This window comes from Eriocheir sinensis, unplaced genomic scaffold (genome assembly GCF_024679095.1).
Source record: "Eriocheir sinensis breed Jianghai 21 unplaced genomic scaffold, ASM2467909v1 Scaffold928, whole genome shotgun sequence".
Classification (NCBI taxonomy): domain Eukaryota; kingdom Metazoa; phylum Arthropoda; class Malacostraca; order Decapoda; family Varunidae; genus Eriocheir; species Eriocheir sinensis.
In genome coordinates, this window is record NW_026112306.1 from 7,501 (window position 1) to 14,474 (window position 6,974).

At 46.1% G+C, this 6,974-nt stretch overlaps 1 long non-coding RNA gene across 2 annotated transcripts; it reads left to right on the forward strand.

Annotated features, from left to right (window-relative positions):
- Positions 1-2,690: 2,690 nt before the first annotated feature.
- LOC126994940 (uncharacterized) lies at positions 2,691-5,460 on the forward strand. Of its 2 annotated transcripts, XR_007749748.1 has the most exons (4): positions 2,691-3,399; positions 4,144-4,211; positions 4,282-4,421; positions 4,700-5,460. It is a non-coding gene; the product is annotated as an uncharacterized LOC126994940 (long non-coding RNA). The 2 variants fall into 2 exon arrangements; XR_007749747.1 differs by lacking the exons at positions 2,691-3,399; positions 4,144-4,211 and having other exon boundaries at positions 4,221-4,421.
- The last annotated feature ends 1,514 nt before the right edge of the window (positions 5,461-6,974 follow it).

Below are 6,974 nucleotides of genomic sequence, written 5' to 3' on the forward strand. Positions count from 1 at the left end.
TAATGAAATAAAAGCCAGCTACTTACTGCTCCTAAAAAAGATTACAAAGGAGTGGCCGAAAGAGAGGTCAATTCCGGGAGGAGAGTTGTCCTGATACCCTTTTCTTGAAAGAGTTCAAGTCGTAGGCAGGAAGAAATACAGATGAAGGAAGATTGTTCCAGAGTTTACCAGCGTGTGGGATAAAAGAGTGAAGATGCTGGTTAACTCCTGTATAAGGGGTTTGGACAGTATAGGGATGAGCTTGAGTAGAAAGTCGTGTGTGGCGAGGCCGCGGAAGGGGGGGAGGCATGCAGCTAGCAAGTTCAGAAGAGCCGTCAGCATGAAAATATCGATAGAAGATAGAAAGAGAGGCAACATGGCGGCGAAATTTAAGAGGTAGAAGATTATCAATAAGAGGAGGAGAGCTGATGAGACGAAGAGCCTTAGACTCCACTCTGTCTAGAAGAGCTATGTGAGTGGAGCCCCCCAACACATGAGATGCATACTCCATACGAGAGCGGACAAGGCCCCTGTATATGGATAGCAACTGCGAGGGAGAAGAACTGGCGGAGACGATACAGAACGCCCAACCTCGAGGAAGCTGATTTAGTGAGACAGGAGATGTGAAGTTTCCAGTTAAGATTTTGAGTTAAGGATAGACCGAGGATATTTATTGCTGAAGAAGGTGACAGCTGAGTGTTGTCCAAGAATAGGGGATAGGTGTTTGGAAGATTGTGTCGAGTTGATATGTGGAGAAATTGAGTTTTTGAGGCATTGAAGGATACAAGGTTCCTTTTATAGGCCAGTCGACAGAGGTTAAAAAAAGGCGAATAAGGAAAAAAATCAAGGAAAATGCAATGTAATAGGATACTTAATTACATATTATTTTTGCACCCCCCTACCGCACCGGCTTTGGCCGCCATTTTGAAAAATGGCGGCATAAACAGTTTTTTTTTATAATTATATCACTTAGGACTCACTTTAGCGGATAATGTGTCGATATACAAAGTAATGTACATTACATCCCCTACAAAAAATCTTTTATACGCAGTTTTGACGCTTGAGGAGCGAGAATGTGTGCACCATTTCTTTCATGACCCGCGGTGCCTGATATAGAAAAGCAATACTTCTTGCAGGGGTGTCCCTCCTCCTTTATTATGTGTCCCTCCTCCTTTATTATGTGTCCCTCCTCCTTTATTATGTGTCCCTCCTCCTTTATTATGTGTCCCTCCTCCTTTATTATGTGTCCCTCCTCCTTTATTATGTGTCCCTCCTCCTTTATTATGGGTCCCTCCTCCCTATTATGGGTCCCTCCTCCTTTATTATGTGTCCCTCCTCCTTATTATGTGTCCCTCCTCCTTTATTATGGGTCCCTCCTCCTTATTATGTGTCCCTCCTCCTTTATTATGTGTCCCTCCTCCTTATTATGTGTCCCTCCTCCTTTATTATGTGTCCCTCCTCCCTTATTATGTGTCCCTCCTCCTTTATTATGTGTCCTCCTCCTTATTATGTGTCCCTCCTCCTTTATTATGTGTCCCTCCTCCTTTATTATGTGTCCCTCCTCCTTTATTATGTGTCCCTCCTCCTTTATTATGTGTCCCTCCTCCTTTATTATGTGTCCCTCCTCCTTTATTATGTGTCCCTCCTCCTTTATTATGGGTCCCTCCTCCTTTATTATGTGTCCCTCCTCCTTTATTATGTGTCCCTCCTCCTATTATGTGTCCTCCTCCTTTATTATGTGTCCCTCCTCCTTTATTATGTGTCCTCCTCCTTTATTATGTGTCCCTCCTCCTTTATTATGTGTCCCTCCTCCCTATTATGTGTCCCTCCTCCTTTATTATGGGTCCCTCCTCCTTTATTATGTGTCCCTCCTCCTTTATTATGTGTCCCTCCTCCTTTATTATGTGTCCCTCCTCCTTTATTATGTGTCCCTCCTCCTTTATTATGTGTCCCTCCTCCTTTATTATGTGTCCCTCCTCCTTTATTATGTGTCCCTCCTCCTTTATTATGTGTCCCTCCTCCTTTATTATGGGTCCCTCCTCCTTTATTATGTGTCCCTCCTCCTTTATTATGTGTCCCTCCTCCTTTATTATGTGTCCCTCCTCCTTTATTATGTGTCCCTAGACCTTTATTATGTGTCCCTCCTTTATTATGTGTCCCTCCTCCTTTATTATGTGTCCCTCCTCCTTTATTATGTGTCCCTCCTCCTTTATTCTGTGACCTTCCTCCTTTACTCTGTGTCCCTCCTCCTTTATTATGTGTCCCTCCTCCTTTACTCTGTGACCTTCCTCCTTTACTCTGTGTCCCTCCTCCTTTACTCTGGCGTTGGACAGACAGCGAATGCTCACTGGCGGAGTTACCACCTTTGCACCCAACCAATGTGCATACCTTAGATGAAGTGTGTGTGTGTGTGTGTGTGTGTGTGTGAGAGAGAGAGAGAGAGAGAGAGAGAGAGAGAGAGAGAGAGAGAGAGAGAGAGAGAGAGAGAGAGAGAGAGAGAGAGAGAGAGAGAGAGAGAGAGAGAGAGAGAGAGAGAGAGAGAGAGAGAGAGAGAGAGAGAGAGAGAGAGAGAGAGAGAGAGAGAGAGAGAGAGAGAGAGAGAGAGAGAGTTTATAGACGGAGAGCAGGGATGAAAGGAAGGGAAATATAGAGTAAAGAAAAGAAGAATAAAGAAACAGACGACTGAAGAGAAGCGGGAGCCGAGTGGGAGTAAGTCGGGAAGCCTGTGCGGCCGTCCCCGTGAGAGCCACACTCACTGTTGTTTGATCTCAACAGTTGTGTTAATACGATGTAGCTTAAAGATGTCGCCTGGTGAACCGTTTCTTGCTAAGTAAAGTCATCCAGTCAGTCATTCCAGCAATCAGTCAGTCACAGAAGGAAAACAATAAAGAGGGAAACGGATGCTGCGCCGCAAGCCGTCGCGAGGATTTCTTTGGATGTTTGGGCGCGTTCCCTTCGGCCTTCCGTCCCAGAACGGTGAACGCGGTGATCGGCGACTTTTCCCTATTTGTTTTTAATTTCATAATCCAGTCTGGTAGTTTTATTAAGCGAGATCCTGCATCTTCCCCCCTCGCCTCGGCGGGGTGCGAAGCGCCAGCGAGCCCAAGGTCTCCCTGGCGAGCATGGCAGGAATGGAGATCTCCCGGCAGGGCGCCTCGGCGTCCCCCGGGGCCTCCACGGAGGTGCCGGAGATCTGCCGGCTGCAAGCCCGGGCAGGTGCGGCTGGTTAGCCGTGGTAGGCAATTCACCTAGGAGAGCAAACTCCGAACAACAAACCCGGGCAGGTGGGGCTCGTTAGCCGTGGTAGGCAATTCACCTAGGAGAGCAAACTCCGAACAACAAACCCGGGCAGGTGGGGCTCGTTAGCCGTGGTAGGCAGTCTGCCTAGGAGAGCAAACTCCGAACAACAAACCCGGGCAGGTGGGGCTCGTTAGCCGTGGTAGGCAGTCTGCCTAGGAGAGTAAACTCCGAAAAACAAACCCGGGCAGGTGGGGCTCGTTAGCCGTGGTAGGCAGTCTGTCTAGGAGAGCAAACTCCGAACAACAAACCCGAGCAGGTGGGGCTCGTTAGCCATGGTAGGCAGTCTACCTAGGAGAGCAAACTCCGAACAACAAACCCGGGCAGGTGGAGGTCGTTAGCCGTGGTAGGCAATTCACCTAGGAGAGAAACCTCCGACCAACAAACCCGGGCAGGTGGAGGTGGTTAGCCGTGGTAGGCAGTCTGCCTAGGAGAGCAAACTCCGAACAATAAACCCGGGCAGGTGGAGGTCGTTAGCCGTGGTAGGCAGTCTGCCTAGGAGAGCAACCACCGAACAAAAAACACCGGCAGGGGTAGCTCGTTAGCCGTGGTAGTCTGACTAGGAGAGCAAACTCCGAACAATAAACCCGGGCAGGTGGAGGTCGTTAGCCGTGGTAGGCAGTCTGCCTAGGAGAGCAAACTCCGAACAATAAACCCGGGCAGGTGGAGCTCGTCAGCCGTGGTAGGCAGTCTGCCTAGGAGAGCAAACTCCGAACAATAAACCCGGGCAGGTGGAGCTCGTTAGCCGTGGTAGGCAGTCTGCCTAGGAGAGCAAACTACGAACAATAAACCCGGGCAGGTGGAGCTCGTTAGCTGTGGTAGGCAGTCTGCCTAGGAGAGTAAACTCCGAACAATAAACCCGGGCAGGTGGGGCTCGTTAGCCGTGGTAGGCAGTCTGCCTAGGAGAGCAAACTCCGAACAACAAACCCGGGCAGGTGGGGCTCGTTAGCTGTGGTAGGCAGTTCATCTAGGAGAGGGACAACTCCGAACAATAAACCCGGGCAGGTGGGGCTCGTTAGCCGTGGCAGGCAGTTCATCTAGGAGAGGGACAACTCCGAACAATAAACCCGGGCAGGTGGAGCTCGTCAGCCGTGGCAGGCAGTTCATCTAGGAGAGGGACAACTCCGAACAAGAAACACGGGCAGGTGGAGTTCGTCAGCCGTGGCAGGCAGTCTGCCTCGGAGAGCAAACTCCGAATAATAAACCCGGGCAGGTGGAGCTCGTCAGCCGTGACAGGCAGTTCATCAAGGAGAGGGACAACTCCGAACAAGAAACACGGGCAGGTGGAGCTCGTCAGCCGTGGCAGGCAGTTCATCTAGGAGAGGGACAATTCCGAACAAGAAACCCGGGCAGGTGGAGCTCGTTAGTCGTGGCAGCCAGTTCATCTAGGAGAGGGACAACTCCGAACAAGAAACCCGGGCAGGTGGAGCTCGTTAGATGTCGTAGACATCCACGTGATGGGAACACCAAAATGAAAAGGAGAATGAAAAAGAACACCAGAATAATGAAAACGAAGAAACGAAACATCAAGAAAACAAAATAAGAAACAGATCATCCACCTTTCGGCCCTAATTAACATCACCAAAATTATGGGTGGGTCTTTTCTGGGGAGAAAGAGGCTCATCCAGACCAAAGAACATCAAGAGGGATGATACAGAAAAGATAAAAGAACAACAAGAAAAGAATTAATACAAACATCGTCCACCTTTCAGCCCCAAGGAACATCACAAAATTATGGGTGGGTCTTTTCTGGGGAGAAAAAGGCTCAGCCAGCCCAAAGAACATCAGAACGGATGATACAGGAAAGATAAAAGACGAACATCAAGAAAAGAAGAAAAAGACATCATCCGCCTTTCGGCCACAAGTAACATCACAAAATTATGGGTGGGTCTCTTCTGGGAGGAAAGCGGCTCACTCAGACCAACGAACATCAACAAAAGGATGATATAGAAAACAACAAGAGCAAGAAAATGAACAGAATAACATCGAAAATGAAAACAAAACATCAAGGAAAGAAAACTATAAGAAACATCATCCACCTTTCAGCCCTCAGCAACATCACCAAAATTATGGGTGGGTCTCTTCTGGGAGGAAAGCGGCTCACCCAGACCAACGAACATCAACAAAAGGATGACAGGAAAAGAAAGAAAAGGAAAAAGAAAAAGAAAAGAGAGAAAAGAAAGAATAACACCAATTGAAAATAAAATGAAAGAAAGAAAAAGAAAAATATAAACAAAAAGAAAAAGAAAAAAATAACACTAAAAGAAAAGAAAGAAAAGAAAAACAAAAGAAAAGAAAAAATAAAAGAAAAACAAAAAATAAACAAAAAATAAAAAATAAATAATAAATAAATATATAATACAATATACAATACAATTAACTAACTGTCTAGCTAACTTTGTCTTTAACTAGTATTAAACTACCTATCTAACAACCTAACTAACTGACTAACCAGCGAACCATCTAACTAACTAGCCACTTAACTACAATATATATATATATATATATATATATATATATATATATATATATATATATATATATATATATATATATATATATATATATATATATATATATATATATATATATATACACTACTGCTACAATACGTATATAACTGCCTATTTAACTAACTTTTTTGTACAGAAAAGGAGACAGTTCAAGGGCGTGAAAAAAAAACAATAATGAAAAAAAAAGCCCGCTACTTATTGCACCTGAATAGAGTACAGAGGAGTGGCCAAAAAGAGAGGTCAATTTCGGGAGGAGAGGTTTCCTGATAGCCTCCTCTTGAAAGAGTTCAAGTCGTAGGCAAAAGGAAATACAGATGAAGAAAGATTGTTCCAGAGTTTACCAGCGTGTGGGATGAAAGTCACATAACTCTTGCATAAGGGGTTGGGACAGTGTAGGGATGAACTTGATTAGAAAGTCGTGTGAGGCGAGGCCGCGGGAGGGGGGCGAGGAATGCAGTTAGCAAGTTCAGAAGAGCAGTCAGCGTGAAAATATCTATAGAAGATAGAAAGAGAGGCAACATCGCGACGGAATTTAAGAGGTAGAAGACTATCAGTAAGAGGAGGAGAGCTGATGAGACGAAGAGCCTTAGACTCCACTCTGTCCAATAGAGCTGTGTGAGTGGAGCTCCCCCACACGTGAGATGCATACTCCATACGAGGGCGGACAAGGCCCCTGTATATGGATAGCAACTGTGCGGAGGAGAAGAACTGGCGGAGACGATACAGAACGCCGAACCTCGAGGAAGCTGATTTAGTGAGAGAGAGATGAAGTTTCCAGTTAAGATTTTGAGTTAAGGATAGACCGAGGATGTTTAGTGTTGAAGAAGGTGACAGCTGAGTGTTGTCGAAGAATAGGGGATAGGTGTTTGGAAGATTGTGTCGAGTTGATAGGTGGAGAAATTGAGTTTTTGAGGCATTGAAAGACACAAGGTTCCTTCTACCCCAATCGGAAATGATAGCAAGGTCTGAGGTTAAGCGTTCTGCAGCCTCTAGTCTGGAGTCATGTACTTCCTGTTGGGATGGTCTTCTATTGAAAGAAGTTGAATAATGCAGAGTGGAGTCGTCGGCGTATGAGTGGACAGGACAGTTTGTTATGGAAAGAAGATCACTGATGAATAACAGGAAGAGAGTGGGTGACAGGACAGAGCCCTGTGGAACACCACTGTTAATAGGTTTAAGGAAAGA